This window comes from Oncorhynchus nerka, linkage group LG7 (genome assembly GCF_034236695.1).
Source record: "Oncorhynchus nerka isolate Pitt River linkage group LG7, Oner_Uvic_2.0, whole genome shotgun sequence".
Lineage (NCBI taxonomy): Eukaryota > Metazoa > Chordata > Actinopteri > Salmoniformes > Salmonidae > Oncorhynchus > Oncorhynchus nerka.
Genome location: NC_088402.1, coordinates 94,913,991 through 94,933,991, shown reverse-complemented (window position 1 = coordinate 94,933,991; position 20,001 = coordinate 94,913,991). Strand labels below are relative to the sequence as shown.

The 20,001-nt window shown below is 51.2% G+C and overlaps 1 pseudogene; it reads left to right on the top strand.

Moving 5' to 3' along the window:
- Positions 1-20,001, top strand: part of LOC115127405 (plexin-B1-like) — an 81,583-nt pseudogene that overhangs the window by 31,803 nt on the left and 29,779 nt on the right.

Genomic DNA, 20,001 nt, shown 5'->3' with positions numbered 1-20,001 from the left:
GATTAGGACCTGCGCCGCTTCCTGTGTGAGGCAGGGTCGTACTCTGCGGATGTTGTAGAGCATGAACCTACAGGAACGGGCCACCGCCTTGATGTTAGTTGAGAACGACAGGGTGTTGTCCAGGATCACGCCAAGGTTCTTAGCGCTCTGGGAGGAGGACACAATGGAGTTGTCAACCGTGATGGCGAGATCATGGAACGGGCAGTCCTTCCCGGGAGGAAGAGCAGCTCCGTCTTGCCGAGGTTCAGCTTGAGGTGGTGATCCGTCATCCACACTGATATGTCTGCCAGACATGCAGAGATGCGATTCGCCACCTGATCATCAGAAGGGGGAAAGGAGAAGATTAATTGTGTGTCGTCTGCATAGCAATGATAGGAGAGACCATGTGAGGTTATGACAGAGCCAAGTGACTTGGTGTATAGCGAGAATAGGAGAGGGCCTAGAACAGAGCCTGGGGGACACCAGTGGTGAGAGCACGTGGTGTGGAGACGGATTCTCGCCACGCCACCTGGTAGGAGCGACCTGTCAGGTAGGACGCAATCCAAGCGTGGGCCGCGCCGGAGATGCCCAACTCGGAGAGGGTGGAGAGGAGGATCTGATGGTTCACAGTATCGAAGGCAGCCGATAGGTCTAGAAGGATGAGAGCAGAGGAGAGAGAGTTAGCTTTAGCAGTGCGGAGCGCCTCCGTGATACAGAGAAGAGCAGTCTCAGTTGAATGACTAGTCTTGAAACCTGACTGATTTGGATCAAGAAGGTCATTCTGAGAGAGATAGCGGGAGAGCTGGCCAAGGACGGCACGTTCAAGAGTTTTGGAGAGAAAAGAAAGAAGGGATACTGGTCTGTAGTTGTTGACATCGGAGGGATCGAGTGTAGGTTTTTTCAGAAGGGGTGCAACTCTCGCTCTCTTGAAGACGGAAGGGACGTAGCCAGCGGTCAGGGATGAGTTGATGAGCGAGGTGAAGTAAGGGAGAAGGTCTCCGGAAATGGTCTGGAGAAGAGAGGAGGGGATAGGGTCAAGCGGGCAGGTTGTTGGGCGGCCGGCCGTCACAAGACGCGAGATTTCATCTGGAGAGAGGGGGAGAAAGAGGTCAGAGCACAGGGTAGGGCAGTGTGAGCAGAACCAGCGGTGTCGTTTGACTTAGCAAACGAGGATCGGATGTCGTCGACCTTCTTTTTCAAAATGGTTGACGAAGTCATCTGCAGAGAGGGAGGAGGGGGAGGAGGATTCAGGAGGGAGGAGAAGGTTGCAAAGAGCTTCCTAGGGTTAGAGGCAGATGCTTGTAATTTAGAGTGGTAGAAAGTGGCTTTAGCAGCAGAGAGAGAAGAGGAAAATGTAGAGAGGAGGGAGTGAAAGGATGTCAGGTCCGCAGGGAGGCGAGTTTTCCTCCATTTCCGCTCGGCTGCCCGGAGCCCTGTTCTGTGAGCTCGCAATGAGTCGTTGAGCCACGGAGCGGGAGGGGAGGACCGAGCCGGCCTGGAGGATAGGGGACATAGAGAGTCAAAGGATGCAGAAAGGGAGGAGAGGAGGGTTGAGGAGGCAGAATCAGGAGATAGGTTGGAGAAGGTTTGAGCAGAGGGAAGAGATGATAGGATGGAAGAGGAGAGAGTAGCGGGGGAGAGAGAGCGAAGGTTGGGACGGCGCGATACCATCCGAGTAGGGGCAGTGTGGGAAGTGTTGGATGAGAGCGAGAGGGAGAAGGATACAAGGTAGTGGTCGGAGACTTGGAGGGGAGTTGCAATGAGGTTAGTGGAAGAACAGCATCTAGTAAAGATGAGGTCGAGCGTATTTCCTGCCTTGTGAGTAGGGGGGGAAGGTGAGAGGGTGAGGTCAAAAGAGGAGAGGAGTGGAAAGAAGGAGGCAGGTAGACGTGGGGAGGTTAAAGTCGCCCAGAACTGTGAGAGGTGAGCCGTCCTCAGGAAAGGAGCTTATCAAGGCATCAAGCTCATTGATGAACTCTCCGAGGGAACCTGGAGAGCGATAAATGATAAGGATGTTAAGCTTGAAAGGGCTGGTAACTGTGACAGCATGGAATTCAAAGGAGGCGATAGACAGATGGGTAAGGGGAGAAAGAGAGAATGACCACTTGGGAGAGATGAGGATCCCGGTGCCACCACCCCGCTGACCAGAAGCTCTCGGGGTGTGCGAGAACACGTGGGCAGACGAAGAGAGAGCAGTAGGAGTAGCAGTGTTGTCTGTGGTGATCCATGTTTCCGTCAGTGCCAAGAAGTCGAGGGACTGGAGGGAGGGATAGGCTGAGATGAACTCTGCCTTGTTGGCCGCAGATCGGCAGTTCCAGAGGCTACCGGAGACCTGGAACTCCACGTGGGTCGTGCGCGCTGGGGATAGTTCTTTAGGGGATAGTTCTTTAGGGGATAGTTCTTTACATAGGGGATAGTTCTTTAGGGGATAGTTCTTTACATAGGGGATAGTTCTTTAGGGGATAGTTCTTTACATAGGGGATAGTTCTTTAGAGGATAGTTCTTTACATAGGGGATAGTACTTTACATAGGGGATAGTTCTTTACATAGGGGATAGTTCTTTACATAGGGGATAGTTCTTTAGGGGATAGTTCTTTACATAGGGGATAGTTCTTTACATAGGGGATAGTTCTTTACACAGGGGATAGTTCTTTAGGGGATAGGTTGCCATTTTGGATGCATTGACACAGCTCCTGAGCCTTCATAAAGACAGGATTCATTTATCCTCCTCCTGTCCCCTCCTCTACAATTATCTCTTCCACTTCTCTCCTCCTCTTCTCACCCCTCCTCTCCTCCTCCCCTCCCCTCCTCTTCTCCCCTCTTCTCCTCTCCCCTCCCCTCTTCTCCTCTCCCCTCCCCTCCTCTTCTCCCCTCCCCGCCTCTTCTCCCCTCCTCTCCTTCTCCCCTCCCCTCCTCTTCTCCCCTCCCCTCCTCTTCTCCCATCCTCTCCTTCTCCCCTCCTCTTCTCCCCTCCTCTTCTCCCCTCCCTCCTCTTCTCCTCTCCTCTTCTCCCCTCCTCCCCTCCTCTCCTCTTCTCCCCTCCTCCCCTCCTCTCCCCTCCCTCTCCTCCCCTCCTCTCCACCCCTCCCTCTCTCCCCTCTTCTCCTCTCCCCCTCCTCTTCTCCTCTCCCCTCTTCTCCTCCCCCTCCTCTCCTCCTCCCCTCCCCTCCTCTTCTCCTCTCCTCTTCTCCTCTCCCCTCTTCTCCTCCCCCCCCTCCTCTCCTCCTCCCCTCCCCTCCTCTTCTCCTCTCCCCTCCTCTTCTCCTCCTCCCTCCCCTCTTCTCCCCTCCTCTCCTCTCCTTCTCTCTCCTCCTCTCCTCTCCCCTCCCCTCCATTTCTCCCCTCCTCTCCTCTCCCCTCCATTTCTCCCTCCTCTCCCCTCCCCTCCTTTTCTCCCCTCCTCTCCCCTCCCCTTCTCCTCTCCCCTCCCCTCCTCTTCTCCTCTCCCTTCCTCTTCTCCTCTCCCCTCCTCCTCTCCTCTCTACTCCTCCCCCCCAGATCTGATGACAGAGATGATGGATCTGAGTAGTGATGTGGGTGGACCAGGTATTCCTCTCCTGGACTATAAGACGTATGCAGAGCGCGTGTTCTTCCCCGGCCAGAGGGGGGCGCCCCTGAGTCAGAACCTGGACCTGCCAGAGTCCCGCAGACGGACGGTGGAACAGGGCCTGGGACAACTCAACAACCTCCTCAACAACAGACTGTTCCTTATCAGGGTGAGTAAATGGTTGGACATATAGACGGACAGACGGACAGATGGAAGTGCAGGCAGTGTCGGTTTGTCCAGACAAATCTAGTAGGAAGTGAGCTGGCAACCATTGATTTGCTGGTATCAAATTCTAGATGCCGGCACCTGCCATTGCGCCCTTGAGTAAGGTACTTAACTACCTTGAACATAGGGCCATAATATGGCTACCAACTGTTCCAGGGGCATCGTAATATGGCTACCTCTCCAGGGGCATCGTAATATGGCTACCAACTGTACCAGGGGCATCGTAATATGGCTACCAACTGTTCCAGGGACATCGTAATATGGCTACCTCTCCAGGGGCATCGTAATATGGCTACCAACTGTACCAGGGGCATCGTAATATGGCAACCTCTCTAGGGGCATCGTAATATGGCTACCAACTGTACCAGGGGCATCGTAATATGGCTACCTCTCTAGGGGCATCGTAATATGGCTACCTCTCCAGGGGCATCATAATATGGCTACCAACTGTTCCAGGGGCATCGTAATATGGCTACCAACTGTACCAGGGGCATCGTAATATGGCTACCAACTGTACCAGGGGCATCGTAATATGGCTACCAACTGTTCCAGGGGCACCGTAATATGGCTACCTCTCCAGGGGCATCGTAATATGGCTACCAACTGTACCAGGGGCATCGTAATATGGCTACCAACTGTTCCAGGGGCACCGTAATATGGCTACCAACTGTTCTAGGGGCACCGTAATATGGCTACCAACTGTACCAGGGGCATCGTAATATGGCTACCAACTGTACCAGGGGCATCGTAATATGGCTACCAACTGTACCAGGGGCATCTAATATGGCTACCAACTGTACCAGTGGCATCGTAATATGGCTACCTCTCCAGGGGCATCGTAATATGGCTACCAACTGTACCAGGGGCATCGTAATATGGCTACCTCTCCAGGGGCATCGTAATATGACTACCAACTGTACCAGGGGCATCGTAATATGGCTACCAACTGTACCAGGGGCATCGTAATATGGCTACCAACTGTACCAGTGGCATCGTAATATGGCTACCTCTCCAGGGGCATCGTAATATGGCTACCAACTGTACCAGGGGCATTGTAATATGGCTACCAACTGTACCAGTGGCATCGCAATATGGCTACCAACTGTACCAGTGGCATCGTAATATGGCTACCTCTCCAGGGGCATCGTAATATGGCTACCAACTGTACCAGGGGCATCGTAATATGGCTACCAACTGTACCAGGGGCATCGTAATATGGCTACCAACTGTACCAGTGGCATCGTAATATGGCTACCTCTCCAGGGGCACCGTAATATGGCTACCAACTGTACCAGGGGCATCGTAATATGGCTACCAACTGTACCAGGGGCATCGTAATATGGCAACCTCTCTAGGGGCATCATAATATGGCTACCAACTGTTCCAGGGGCATCGTAATATGGCTACCAACTGTACCAGGGGCATCGTAATATGGCTACCAACTGTACCAGGGGCATCGTAATATGGCTACCAACTGTTCCAGGGGCACCGTAATATGGCTACCAACTGTTCTAGGGGCACCGTAATATGGCTACCAACTGTACCAGGGGCATCGTAATATGGCTACCTCTCCAGGGGCATTGTAATATGGCTACCAACTGTACCAGGGGCATCGTAATATGGCTACCAACTGTACCAGGGGTATCGTAATATGGCTACCAACTGTACCAGTGGCATCGTAATATGGCTACCTCTCCAGGGGCATCGTAATATGGCTACCAACTGTACCAGGGGCATCGTAATATGGCTACCTCTCCAGGGGCATCGTAATATGGCTACCAACTGTACCAGGGGCATCGTAATATGGCTACCAACTGTACCAGGGGCATCGTAATATGGCTACCAACTGTACCAGTGGCATCGTAATATGGCTACCTCTCCAGGGGCATCGTAATATGGCTACCAACTGTACCAGGGGCATCGTAATATGGCTACCTCTCCAGGGGCATCGTAATATGGCTACCAACTGTACCAGGGGCTTCGCAATATGGCTACCAACTGTAACAGTGGCATCGTAATATGGCTACCTCTCCAGGGGCATCGTAATATGGCTACCAACTGTACCAGGGGCATCGTAATATGGCTACCAACTGTACCAGGGGCATCGTAATATGGCTACCAACTGTACCAGTGGCATCGTAATATGGCTACCTCTCCAGGGGCACCGTAATATGGCTACCAACTGTACCAGGGGCATCGTAATATGGCTACCAACTGTACCAGGGGCATCGTAATATGGCTACCTCTCCAGGGGCATCGTAATATGGCTACCAACTGTACCAGGGGCATCGTAATATGGCTACCTCTCCAGGGGCACCGTAATATGGCTACCAACTGTACCAGGGGCATCGTAATATGGCTACCAACTGTTCCAGGAGCATCGTAATATGGCTACCAACTGTTCTAGGGGCATCGTAATATGGCTACCTCTCCAGGAGCATCGTAATATGGCTACCAACTGTACCAGGGGCATCGTAATATGGCTACCAACTGTACCAGTGGCATCGTAATATGGCTACCTCTCCAGGGGCACCGTAATATGGCTACCAACTGTACCAGGGGCATCGTAATATGGCTACCAACTGTACCAGGGGCATCGTAATATGGCTACCTCTCCAGGGGCATCGTAATATGGCTACCAACTGTACCAGGGGCATCGTAATATGGCTACCAACTGTACCAGGGGCATCGTAATATGGCTACCAACTGTTCCAGGAGCATCGTAATATGGCTACCAACTGTACCAGGGGCATCGTAATATGGCTACCTCTCCAGGGGCACCGTAATATGGCTACCAACTGTTCTAGGGGCATCGTAATATGGCTACCAACTGTACCAGTGGCATCGCAATATGGCTACCAACTGTACCAGTGGCATCGTAATATGGCTACCAACTGTACCAGGGGCATCGTAATATGGCTACCTCTCCAGGGGCACCGTAATATGGCTACCAACTGTTCTAGGGGCATCGTAATATGGCTACCAACTGTTCCAGGGGCACCGTAATATGGCTACCAACCTCTCCAAGGGCATCGTAATATGGCTACCAACTGTACCAGGGGCATCGTAATATGGCTACCAACTGTTGGCTACCAACTGTACCAGGGGCATCGTAATATGGCCAACTCTCCAGGGGCATCGTAATATGGCTACCAACTGTTCCAGGGGCATCAATATGGCTACCAACTGTACCAGGGGCACCTCTCCAGGGCATAATATGGCTACCAACTCTCCAGGGGCATCGTAATATGGCTACCAACTGTACCAGGGGCATCGGGCTACCTCTCCAGGGGCATCGTAATATGGCTACCAACTGTTCCAGGGCATCGTAATATGGTCCAGTGGCATCGTAATATGGCTACCTCTCCAGGGGCATCGTAATATGGCTACCAACTGTACCAGGGGCATCGTAATATGGCTACCAACTGTTCCAGGGCATCGTAATATGGCTACCAACTCTCCAGGGCATCGTAATATGGCTCCAGGGCATCGTAAATGGCTACCAACTGTTCCAGGGGCATCGTAATATGGCTACCAACTGTACCAGGGCATCGTAATATGGCTACCTCTCCAGGGCATCGTAATATGGCTACCAACTGTACCAGGGGCATCGTAATATGGCTACCAACTGTACCAGGGGCATCGTAATATGGCTACCAACTGTCCAGGGGCATCGTAATATGGCTACCAACTGTACCAGGGGCATCGTAATATGGCTACCAACTCTACAGGGCATCGTAATGTGGCTACCAACTCCAGGGGCATCGTAATATGGCTACCAACTGTTCCAGGGGCATCGTAATATGGCTACCAACTGTACCAGGGGCATATGGCTACCAACAGGGGCATCATAATATGGCTACAACTGTACCAGGGGCATCGTAATATGGCTACCAACTGTACCAGGGGCATCGTAATATGGCTACCAACTGTACCAGGGCCAACTGGCTACCTCTCCAGGGGCATCGTAATATGGCTACCAACTGTTCCAGGGGGAATATGGCATCGTAATATGGCTACCAACATCGAATATGGCTACCAACTGTACCAGGGGCATCGTAATATGGCTACCTCTCCAGGGGCATCGTAATATGGCTACCAACTGTACCAGGGGGGCATCGTAATATGGCTACCAACTGTACCAGGGGCATCGTGAATATGGCTACCAACTCTCCAGGGGCATCGTAATATGGCTACCAACTGTTCCAGGGGCATCGTAATATGGCTACCAACTGTACCAGGGCATCGTAATATGGCTACCTCCAGGGGCATCGTAATATGGCTACCAACTGTACCAGGGGCATCGTAATATGGCTACCAACTGTTCCAGGAGCATCGTAATATGGCTACCTCTCCAGGGGCACCGTAATATGGCTACCAACTGTACCAGGGGCATTGTAATATGGCTACCGACTGTTCCAGGAGCATCGTAATATGGCTACCAACTGTACCAGGGGCATCGTAATATGGCTACCTCTCTAGGGGCATCGTAATATGGCTACCAACTGTACCAGGGGCATCGTAATATGGCTACCTCTCCAGGGGCATCGTAATATGGCTACCAACTGTACCAGGGGCATCGTAATATGGCTACCAACTGTACCAGGGACATCGTAATATGGCTACCTCTCTAGGGGCATCGTAATATGGCTACCAACTGTACCAGGCGCATCGTAATATGGCTACCTCTCTAGTGGCATCGTAATATGGCTACCTCTCCAGGGGCATCATAATATGGCTACCAACTGTTCCAGGGGCATCGTAATATGGCTACCAACTGTACCTGGGGCATCGTAATATGGCTACCAACTGTACCAGGGGCATCGTACTATGGCTACCAACTGTTCCAGGGGCATGAATATGGCTACCTCTCCAGGGGCATCGTAATATGGCTACCAACTGTACCAGGGGCATCGTAATATGGCTACCAACTGTTCCAGGGGCACCGTAATATGGCTACCAACCTCTCCAGGGGCATCGTAATATGGCTACCAACTGTACCAGGGGGCTACCTCTCCAGGGGCATCGTAATATGGCTACCAACTGTACCAGGGGCATCGTAATATGGCTACCTCTCCAGGGGCATCGTAATATGGCTACCAACTGTACCAGGGGCATCGTAATATGGCTACCAACTGTACCAGTGGCATCGTAATATGGCTACCTCTCCAGGGGCACCGTAATATGGCTACCAACTGTACCAGGGGCATCGTAATATGGCTACCAACTGTTCCAGGAGCATCGTAATATGGCTACCAACTGTACCAGGGGCATCGTAATATGGCTACCTCTCCAGGGGCATCTTAATATGGCTACCTCTCCAGGAGCATCGTAATATGGCTACCAACTGTACCAGGGGCATCGTAATATGGCTACCAACTGTACCAGGAGCATCGTAATATGGCTACCAACTGTACCAGGGGCATCGTAATATGGCTACCAACTGTTCTAGGGGCATCGTAATATGGCTACCTCTCCAGGGCATCGTAATATGGCTACCAACTGTTCCAGGGCACCGTAATATGGCTACCAACTGTACCAGTGGCATCGTAATATGGCTACCAACTGTACCAGGGGCACCTGGCTACCTCTCCAGGGGCATCGTAATATGGCTACCAACTGTACCAGGGGCATCGTAATATGGCTACCAACTGTTCCAGGAGCATCGTAATATGGCTACCTCTCCAGGGGCATCGTAATATGGCTACCAACTGTTCCAGGGGCATCGTAATATGGCTACCAACTGTACCAGGGGCATTGTAATATGGCTACCAACTGTACCAGTGGCATCGTAATATGGCTACCAACTGTACCAGGGGCATCGTAATATGGCTACCAACTGTACCAGGGGCATCGTAATATGGCTACCTCTCCAGGGGCATCGTAATATGGCTACCAACTGTACCAGGGGCATCGTAATATGGCTACCTCTCCAGGGGCATCGTAATATGGCTACCTCTCCAGGGGCACCGTAATATGGCTACCAACTGTACCAGGGGCATTGTAATATGGCTACCGACTGTTCCAGGAGCATCGTAATATGGCTACCAACTGTACCAGGGGCATCGTAATATGGCTACCTCTCTAGGGGCATCGTAATATGGCTACCAACTGTACCAGGGGCATCGTAATATGGCTACCTCTCCAGGGGCATCGTAATATGGCTACCAACTGTACCAGGGGCATCGTAATATGGCTACCAACTGTACCAGGGACATCGTAATATGGCTACCTCTCTAGGGGCATCGTAATATGGCTACCAACTGTACCAGGCGCATCGTAATATGGCTACCTCTCTAGTGGCATCGTAATATGGCTACCTCTCCAGGGGCATCATAATATGGCTACCAACTGTTCCAGGGGCATCGTAATATGGCTACCAACTGTACCTGGGGCATCGTAATATGGCTACCAACTGTACCAGGGCATCGACTATGGCTACCAACTGTTGTAATATGGCTACCTCTCCAGGGGCATCGTAATATGGCTACCAACTGTACCAGGGGCATCGTAATATGGCTACCAACTGTTCCAGGGGCACCGTGAATATGGCTACCAACCTCTCCAGGGGCATCGTAATATGGCTACCAACTGTACCAGGGCATCGTAATATGGCTACCTCTCCAGGGGCATCGTAATATGGCTACCAACTGTACCAGGGGCATCGTAATATGGCTACCTCTCCAGGGGCATCGTAATATGGCTACCAACTGTACCAGGGCATCGTGAATATGGCTACCAACTGTACCAGTGGCATGAATGGCTACCTTCCAGGGGCACCGTAATATGGCTACCAACTTCTACCAGGGCATCGTAATATGGCTACCAACTGTTCCAGGAGCATCGTAATATGGCTACCAACTGTACCAGGGGCATGTAATATGGCTACCTCTCCAATCTTAATATGGCTGTCTCCAGGAGACATCAGGTATGGCTACCAACTGTACCAGGGGCATCGTATATGGCTACCAACTACCAGGAGTGAGATGGCTACCTCACCAGGGGCATCGTGAAATGGCTACCAACTGTTTAGGGCATCAGAATATGGCTACCTCTCCAGGGGCATCGTAATATGGCTACCAACTGTTCCAGGGGCACCGTAATATGGCTACCAGTACCTGTGAATATGGCTACCTCTCCAGGGGCACCGAATATGGCTACCAACTGTACCAGGGGCACCGTAATATGGCTACCTCTCCAGGGGCATCGTAATATGGCTACCAACTGTACCAGGGCATTGTAATATGGCTACCGATGTTGAGCATGTATGGCTACCAACTGTACCAGGGGCATCGTAATATGGCTACCAACTGTACCAGGCAACTGAATATGGCTACCTCTCCAGGGGCATCGTATGGCTACCAACTGTACCAGGGGCATCGTGAATATGGCTACCAATCATGTTCCAGGAGCATCGTTTGGCTACCTCTCCAGGGCATCAATATGGCTACCAACTGTTCCAGGGGCATCGTAACATGGCTACCAACTGTACCAGGGGCATTGTAATATGGCTACCAACTGTACCAGTGGCATCAATATGGCTACCAACTGTACCAGGGGCATCGAATATGGCTACCAACTGTACCAGGGGCATCGTAATATGGCTACCTCTCCAGGGGCATCGTAATATGGCTACCAACTGTACCAGGGGCATCGATGTTCCTCCAGGGGCATCGTGAATATGGCTACCAACTGTACCAGGGGCATCGTAATATGGCTACCAACTGTACCAGTGGCATCTCAATCTACCTCTCCAGGGGCACCGTAATATGGCTACCAACTGTACCAGGGCATCAATATGGTTACCAACTGTTCCAGGAGCATCGTAATATGGCTACCAACTGTACCAGGGGCATCGTAATATGGCTACCTCTCCAGGGGCATCTTAATATGCTACCTCTCCAGGAGCATCGAATATGGCTACCAACTGTACCAGGGGCATCGTAATATGGCTACCAACTGTACCAGGAGCATCAATATGGCTACCAACTGTACCAGGGGCATCAATATGGCTACCAACTGTACCAGGGGCATGTAATATGGCTAACTCCAGGGGCATCGTAATATGGCTACCAATGTACCAGGGCATCAATATGGCTACCAACTGTTCCAGGAGCATCGTAACATGGCTAACTCCAGGGGCACCGTGAGATGCTACCAACTGTACCAGGGGCACCAATCATGGCTACTCTCCAGGGGCATCGATATGGCTACCAACTGTTCCAGGAGCATCAATATGGCTACTCTCCAGGGGCATCGTAATATGGCTACCAACTGTACCAGGGGCATTGTAATATGGCTACCAACTGTTCTAGGGGCATCGTAATATGGCTACCAACTGTACCAGGGGCATCGTAATATGGCTACCAACTGTTCTAGGGCATCGTAATATGGCTAACTCCAGGGCATCGTAATATGGCTACCAACTGTACCAGGGGCACAATCATGGCTACCTCCAGGGGCATCGTAATATGGCTACCAACTGTACCAGGCTCTCAGAGGGGATAAAGCTGAAGACACATTGAACTTTAAATAATTGAGATTCTCCTACTCTTCCAGTTCATCCACACGCTGGAGGCCCAGCAGAACTTCTCCCAGCGTGACCGTGGACGTGGCGTTCCTGACCATGGCCCTGCACGACAAGCTGGAGTACTTCACCGATGTCATGAAGACCTTACTGGGAGACCTGGTGCAGCAACTGCCAAGAACCCCAAGCTCATGCTGCGCAGGTGGGTCTTTAGCTCAGTGGGAACAAACAGTCTCAATGACCCAGGTTCGTGTTACAGAGGAGATTCAGTGAACCACACTAGTGTGATGAGCTTATCTGAGGCCAAAAGGTCATGCCTAGACTTTAGCTCAGCTGGCTAACACAGTCCTGTGGCACATAGTTCAAACCCAGTCTGTCCCTGTAACATGAACCTACCCTCTAGAGATATATATGCTGATCTATCTTGATATATCCTGATATATATATATATATATATATGGTGAGATGTTCCCAATGCAGGAACTCAATCATGGTGAGATGTTCCCAATGCAGGAACTCAATCATGGTGAGATGTCCCTAATGCAGGAACTCAATCATGTTGAGATGTTCCCAATGCAGGAACTCAATCATGGTGAGATGTTCCCAGTACAGGAACTCAATCATGTTGAGATGTTCCCATACAGGAACTCAATCATGGTGAGATGTTCCCAATGCAGGAACTCAATCATGGTGAGATGTTCCAAGTACAGGAACTCAATCATGGTGAGATGTTCCCAATGCAGGAACTCAATCATGTTGAGATGTCCCTAATGCAGGAACACAATCATGGTGAGATGTTCCCAATACAGGAACTCAATCATGTTGAGATGTTCCCAATGCAGGAACTCAATCATGGTGAGATGTTCCCAGTACAGGAACTCAATCATGTTGAGATGTTCCCAATACAGGAACTCAATCATGGTGAGATGTTCCCAATGCAGGAACTCAATCATGTTGAGATGTTCCCATTACAGGAACTCAATCATGGTGAGATGTTCCCAATACAGGAACTCAATCATGGTGAGATGTTCCAATACAGGAACTCAATCATAATGAGATGTTCCCAATGCAGGAACTCAATCATGGTGAGATGTCCCTAATGCAGGAACTCAATCATGTTGAGATGTTCCCAGTACAGGAACTCAATCATGTTGAGATGTTCCCAGTACAGGAACTCAATCATGGTGAGATGTTCCAAGTACAGGAACTCAATCATGTTGAGATGTTCCCAGTACAGGAACTCAATCATGTTGAGATGTTCCCAATACAGGAACTCAATCATGGTGAGATGTTCCAAGTACAGGAACTCAATCATGTTGAGATGTTCCCAATACAGGAACTCAATCATGTTGAGATGTTCCCATACAGGAACTCAATCATGGTGAGATGTTCCAATACAGGAACTCAATCATGTTGAGATGTTCCCAATGCAGGAACTCAATCATGTTGAGATGTTCCCAATACAGGAACTCAATCATGGTGAGATGTTCCCAATGCAGGAACTCAATCATGGTGAGATGTTCCCAATACAGGAACTCAATCATGTTGAGATGTTCCCAATACAGGAACTCAATCATGGTGAGATGTTCCCAATGCAGGAACTCAATCATGTTGAGATGTTCCCAATACAGGAACTCAATCATGGTGAGATGTTCCCAATGCAGGAACTCAATCATGGTGAGATGTTCCCAATACAGGAACTCAATCATGTTGAGATGTTCCCAATACAGGAACTCAATCATGGTGAGATGTTCCCAATGCAGGAACTCAATCATGGTGAGATGTTCCAATGCAGGAACTCAATCATGTTGAGATGTTCCCAATACAGGAACTCAATCATGTTGAGATGTTCCCAATACAGGAACTCAATCATGGTGAGATGTTCCCAATGCAGGAACTCAATCATGGTGAGATGTTCCCAATGCAGGAACTCAATCATGTTGAGATGTTCCCAATACAGGAACTCAATCATGGTGAGATGTTCCCAATACAGGAACTCAATCATGGTGAGATGTTCCCAATGCAGGAACTCAATCATGGTGAGATGTTCCCAATGCAGGAACTCAATCATGTTGAGATGTTCCCAATACAGGAACTCAATCATGGTGAGATGTTCCCAATGCAGGAACTCAATCATGGTGAGATGTCCCAATGCAGGAACTCAATCATGGTGAGATGTTCCCAATGCAGGAACTCAATCATGTTGAGATGTTCCCAATACAGGAACTCAATCATGGTGAGATGTTCCCAATACAGGAACTCAATCATGGTGAGATGTTCACCTGTTAAATCCACTTCAATTAGTGTAGATGAAGGGGAGGAGACGTGTAGATGAAGGGGAGGAGACGTGTAGATGAAGGGGAGGAGACATGTAGATGAAGGGAGAGACCAGATGAAGGGGAGGAGGAGACATGTAGATGAAGGGGAGGAGACATGTAGATGATCCAGGGAGGAGGTATGATTATTAAGCATTGAGACATGAATTATGTACAGGTCCATTCAGAAAGTAGTCATACCAGTTTACTTTTTCCACATTTTGTTACGTTAGAGTCTTATTATCAAATGAATTAATGTACACACAATACCCCATAATGACATCACAATACCCCATAATGACATCACAATAGCCCATAATGACATCACAATACCCCATAATGACATCACAATACCTCATAATGACATCACAATACCCCATAATGACATCACAATACCCCATAATGACAAAGCAAAAACAGGTCCAGCCCCTAACTGATAGTGGGGTGGTAGAATCCGGTTTAGCTCAGTTTAGCTCAGCTGTACAGATCCAGCTCAGAGAGGTCCAGCTCAGACAGGTCCAGCTCAGACAGGTCCAGCTCAGAGAGATCCAGCTCAGACAGATCCAGCACAGACAGGTCCAGCTCAGACAGGTCCAGCTCAGACAGGTCCAGCTCAGAGAGGTCCAGCTCAGACAGGTCCAGCTCAGAGAGGTCCAGCTCAGACAGGTCCAGCTCAGACAGGTCCAGCTCAGACAGATCCAGCACAGACAGGTCCAGCTCAGACAGGTCCAGCTCAGACAGGTCCAGCTCAGAGAGGTCCAGCTCAGACAGGTCCAGCTCAGAGAAGTCCAGCTCAGACAGGTCCAGCTCAGACAGGTCCAGCTCAGACAGGTCCAGCTCAGAGTGGTCCAGCTCAGACAGGTCCAGCTCAGACAGGTCCAGCTCAGAGAGGTCCAGCTCAGACAGGTCCAGCTCAGACAGGTCCAGCTCAGACAGGTCCAGCTCAGAGTGGTCCAGCTCAGACAGGTCCAGCTCAGACAGGTCCAGCTCAGACAGGTCCAGCTCAGACAGGTCCAGCTCAGAGTGGCCCAGCTCAGACAGGTCCAGCTCAGACAGGTCCAGCTCAGACAGGTCCAGCTCAGACAGGTCCAGCTCAGAGAGATCCAGCTCAGAGAGGTCCAGCTCAGACAGGTCCAGCTCAGAGTGGTCCAGCTCAGAGTGGTCCAGCTCAGACAGGTCCAGCTCAGACAGGTCCAGCTCAGAGTGGTCCAGCTCATGAGCTCCATCAGCAGCAGATGTGTATATATTTATACCACAAAACTGCATCGATTCGTTCCTCTAATCAACCCGAATAGAAATGAATTGTTTCAAAGTAAAAGGGAAAGATCCCTACTACCCTCGTCATCAAGAATACTGTATACTACACTGTCCACGATGATTTACAACTTCTCTGTCTCTCTGTCTGTCTGCCTCTCTGTCTGCCTGTCTGTCTCTCTGTCTGCCTGTCTGTCTGTCTCTCTGTCTGCCTGTCTCTGTCTGTCTGTCTGCCTCTCTGTCTGCCTGTCTGTCTGCCTCTCTGTCTGCCTGTCTGTCTGCCTCTGTCTGCCTCTCTGTCTGCCTCTCTGTCTGCCTCTCTGTCTGCCTGTCTGTCTGTCTATCTGCCTCTCTGTCTGCCTGTCTGTCTGCCTCTCTGTCTCTGTCTGCCTGTCTGTCTCTCTGTCTGTCTCTCTGTCTGCCTGTCTCTCTGTCTGCCTGTCTGTCTGCCTCTCTGTCTGCCTGTCTGTCTGCCTCTCTGTCTCTGTCTGCCTGTCTGTCTCTCTGTCTGTCTCTCTGTCTGCCTGTCTCTCTGTCTGCCTCTCTGTCTGCCTGTCTGTCTGCCTCTCTGTCTGCCTGTCTGTCTGCCTCTCTGTCTCTGTCTGCCTGTCTGTCTCTCTGTCTGTCTCTCTGTCTACCTGTCTCTCTGTCTGCCTCTCTGTCTGCCTGTCTGTCTGCCTCTCTGTCTGCCTGTCTGTCTGCCTCTCTGTCTCTGTCTGCCTGTCTGTCTCTCTGTCTGCCTGTCTGCCTGTCTCTCTGTCTGCCTGTCTGTCTGTCTCTCTGTCTGCCTGTCTGTCTGTCTGTCTGTCTGTCTGTCTGTCTCTCTGTCTGCCTGTCTCTCTGTCTGCCTGTCTCTCTGTATGTACCTGCCTGTCTCTCTGTCTGCCTGTCCCTCTGTTCCGCCTGTCTCTCTGTCTGCATGTCTGTCTGCCTCTCTGTCTGCCTGTCTGTCTGCCTCTCTGTCTGCCTGTCTGTCTGCCTCTCTGTCTGCCTGTCTGTCTGTCTGTCTGTCTGCCTCTCTGTCTGCCTGTCTGTCTCTCTGTCTGTCTCTCTGTCTGCCTGTCTCTCTGTCTGTCTCTCTGTCTGCCTGTCTCTCTGTTCCACCTGTCTCTCTGTCTGTCTACCTGCCTGTCTCTCTGTCTGCCTGTCCCTCTGTTCCGCCTGTCTCTCTGTCTGTCTACCTGCCTGTCTCTCTGTCTGCCTGTCTGTCTGCCTGTCTCTCTGTCTTTCTGCCTGTCCCTCTGTTCCGCCTGTCTACCTGCCTGTCTCCCTGTCTGCCTGTCTGCCTGTATCTCTGTCTGTCTACCTGCCTGTCTCTCTCTCTCTTTGCCTGTCTGTCTGTCTGTCAGGACGGAGACGGTGGTGGAGAAGATGCTAACCAACTGGATGTCCATCTGTCTCTACTCCTTCCTCAAGGTACAGATGTGTGTGTGTGTGTGTGTGTGTGTGTGTGTGTGTGTGTGTGTGCGTGCGTGCGTGCACGCGGAGCTAAATGTCTCCATTTTGTACAATTTTTCTGCCGTCCCCATTATTCCCATGAACGTGTGTATCTGACTCTCCTACTGCGTGTGTGTGTGTGTGTTTTTCCCATGAACGTGTGTATCTGACTCTCCTACTGCGTGTGTGTGCGTGCGTGTCTGTGTACCCCTGTAGGAGGTGGCTGGGGAGCCCTTGTATATGCTGTACAGAGCCATCAAGTACCAGGTGGATAAGGGACCAGTAGACGCTGTGACAGGGAAGGCCAAGCGCACCCTGAACGACAGCCATTTACTGAGAGAGGACATCGACTACTGCTCTATCGTATGTCTCAGCCAAGCTCTCCCTCTCTCCTCCCACTCTCTCCTCTCTCCTCTCCTCTCTACTCTCCTCTCTACTCTCCTCTCCCTCTCTCCACTCTACTCTCCTCTCTCCACTCTACTCTCCTCTCTACTCTCCTCTCTCCTCTCCCTCTCTCCTCTCCCTCTCTACTCTCCTCTCTACTCTCCTCTACTCTCCTCTCCTCTCTCCTCTCCTCTCTACTCTCCTCTCTACTCTCCTCTCTCCTCTCTCCTCTCCTCTCTCCTCTCCCTCTACTCTCCTCTACTCTCCTCTCTCTCCTCTCTACTATCCTCTCTCCTCTCTACTCTCCTCTCTACTCTCCTCTCTCTCCTCTCTACTCTCCTCTCTACTCTCTCCTCTCTACTCTCCTCTCTCTCTCCTCTCTACTCTCCTCTCTCCTCTCTACTCTCCTCTCTACTCTCCTCTCTCCTCTCTACTCTCCCTCTCCTCTCTACTCTCCTCTCTACTCTCCTCTCTCCTCTCTCCTCTCTACTCTCCTCTCTCCTCTCCTCTCTCTCTCCTCTCTCCTCTCTACTCTCTACTCTCTCTCTCCTCTCTCCTCTCTACTCTCCTCTCCCTCTCTCCACTCTACTCTCCTCTCTCCACTCTACTCTCCTCTCCCTCTCTCCTCCTACTCTCCTCTCTCCCTCTCTCCTCTCCTCTCCTCTCTCCTCTCCTCTCCTCTCTCCTCTCTACTCTCCTCTCTCCCTCTCTCCTCTCTCCTCCTCTCTCCTCTCTCCTCTCTCTCCTCTCTCCTCTCTACTCTCCTCTCCTCTCCCTCTCCTCTCTCTCCTCCTCTACTCTCCTCTCTACCTCCTCTCCTCTCTACTCTCTCCTCTCTCCACTCTACTCTCCTCTCTCCACTCTACCTCTCCTCCTCTCTCCTCCTCTCCCTCTACTCTCCTCTCTCCTCTCCCTCTCTCCTCTCTCCTCTCCTCTCTCCCTCTCCTCTCTCCTCTCCTCTCTCTCTCCTCTCCTCTCCCTCTCTCTCCTCTCTACTCTCTCTCCTCTCTCTCCCTCTCCTCTCTCTCTCTCCTCTCTCTCTCTCTCTCTCTCTCCTCTCTCCTCTACCTCCTCTCCTCTCTCCTCTCCTCTCTCTCTCCTCTCTCCTCTCTCTCTCCTCTACTCCTCTCCTCTCTACTCTCCCTCTCTCCTCTCCTCTCTCCTCTCTCTCTCTCTCTCCTCTCCCTCTCTCTCTCCTCTCCTCTCCTCTCCCTCCTCCTCCTCTCTACTCTCCTCTCTCCTCTCTACTCTCCTCTCTCCCTCCACTCCCTCTCTCTCTCCACCTCTCTCCTCTCCCCCTCTCCTCTCTCCTCTCTACTCTCCTCTCTCCTCTCCCTCTCTCTCCTCTCTCCTCTCCTCTCTCCTCTCTCCTCTCTACTCTCCTCTCCCTCTCTCCTCTCTCTCTCCTCTCTACTCTCCTCTCCTCTCTCTCTCCTCTCCTCCTCTCTCTCCTCTCCCTCTCTCCTCCCTCTCCCCTCTCCTCTCCTCTCTCCTCTCCTCTCTCCTCTCTACTCTCCTCTCTACTCTCCTCTCTACTCTCCCTCTCTACTCTCCTCTCCACTCTCCTCTCTACTCTCCTCTCCTCTCTCCTCTCCTCTCCTCCTATCTCCTCTCTACTCTCCTCTCTCTCCTCTCCTCTCTCCTCTCTACTCTACTCTCCTCTCTCCTCTCCTCTCTCCTCTCCCCTCTCCTCTCTACTCTCCTCTCTCCTCTCCTCTCCTCTCTCCTCTCCTCTCTCCCTCTCCTCTCTCCTCCTCTCCTCTCTCCTCTCTACTCTACTCTCCTCTCCTCTCCTCTCTCCTCTCCTCCTCTCTCCTCTCCTCTCCCTCTCTACTCTCCTCTCTCCTCTCTCCTCTCCTCTCTACTCTCTACTCTCCTCTCCTCTCTCCTCTCTCCTCTCTCTCTCTCTCTCCTCTCCTCTCCTCTCTCCTCTCTCCTCTCTACTCTCCTCTCTACTCTCCTCTCTACTCTCCCCTCTACTCTCCTCTCCCTCTCTCCTCTCTACTCTCCTCTCTCCTCTCTACTCTCCTCTCTACTCTCCTCTCTACTCTCCCCTCTCCTCTCTACTCTCCTCTCTACTCTCTCTCTCTCTGTCTACTCTCCTCTCTACTCTCTGTCTCTCTGTCTCTCTCTCCTGGCTTTTTCTTTTAGTTCAATCACTGCCAGACCAAATCCACCAGAGGCACTGATTGTCCCAGGTAGCTGTACCATTGGACATGTTCAACCATGGTTTTTCCTATTTGAAGGACTGTCTGCTGCTCTGATTCCTGGATGTTGGTTGTCCAGTTGATTCTTTATTCCTGAAGAATGTTAAGTTGTTCCTGTAAATCTTG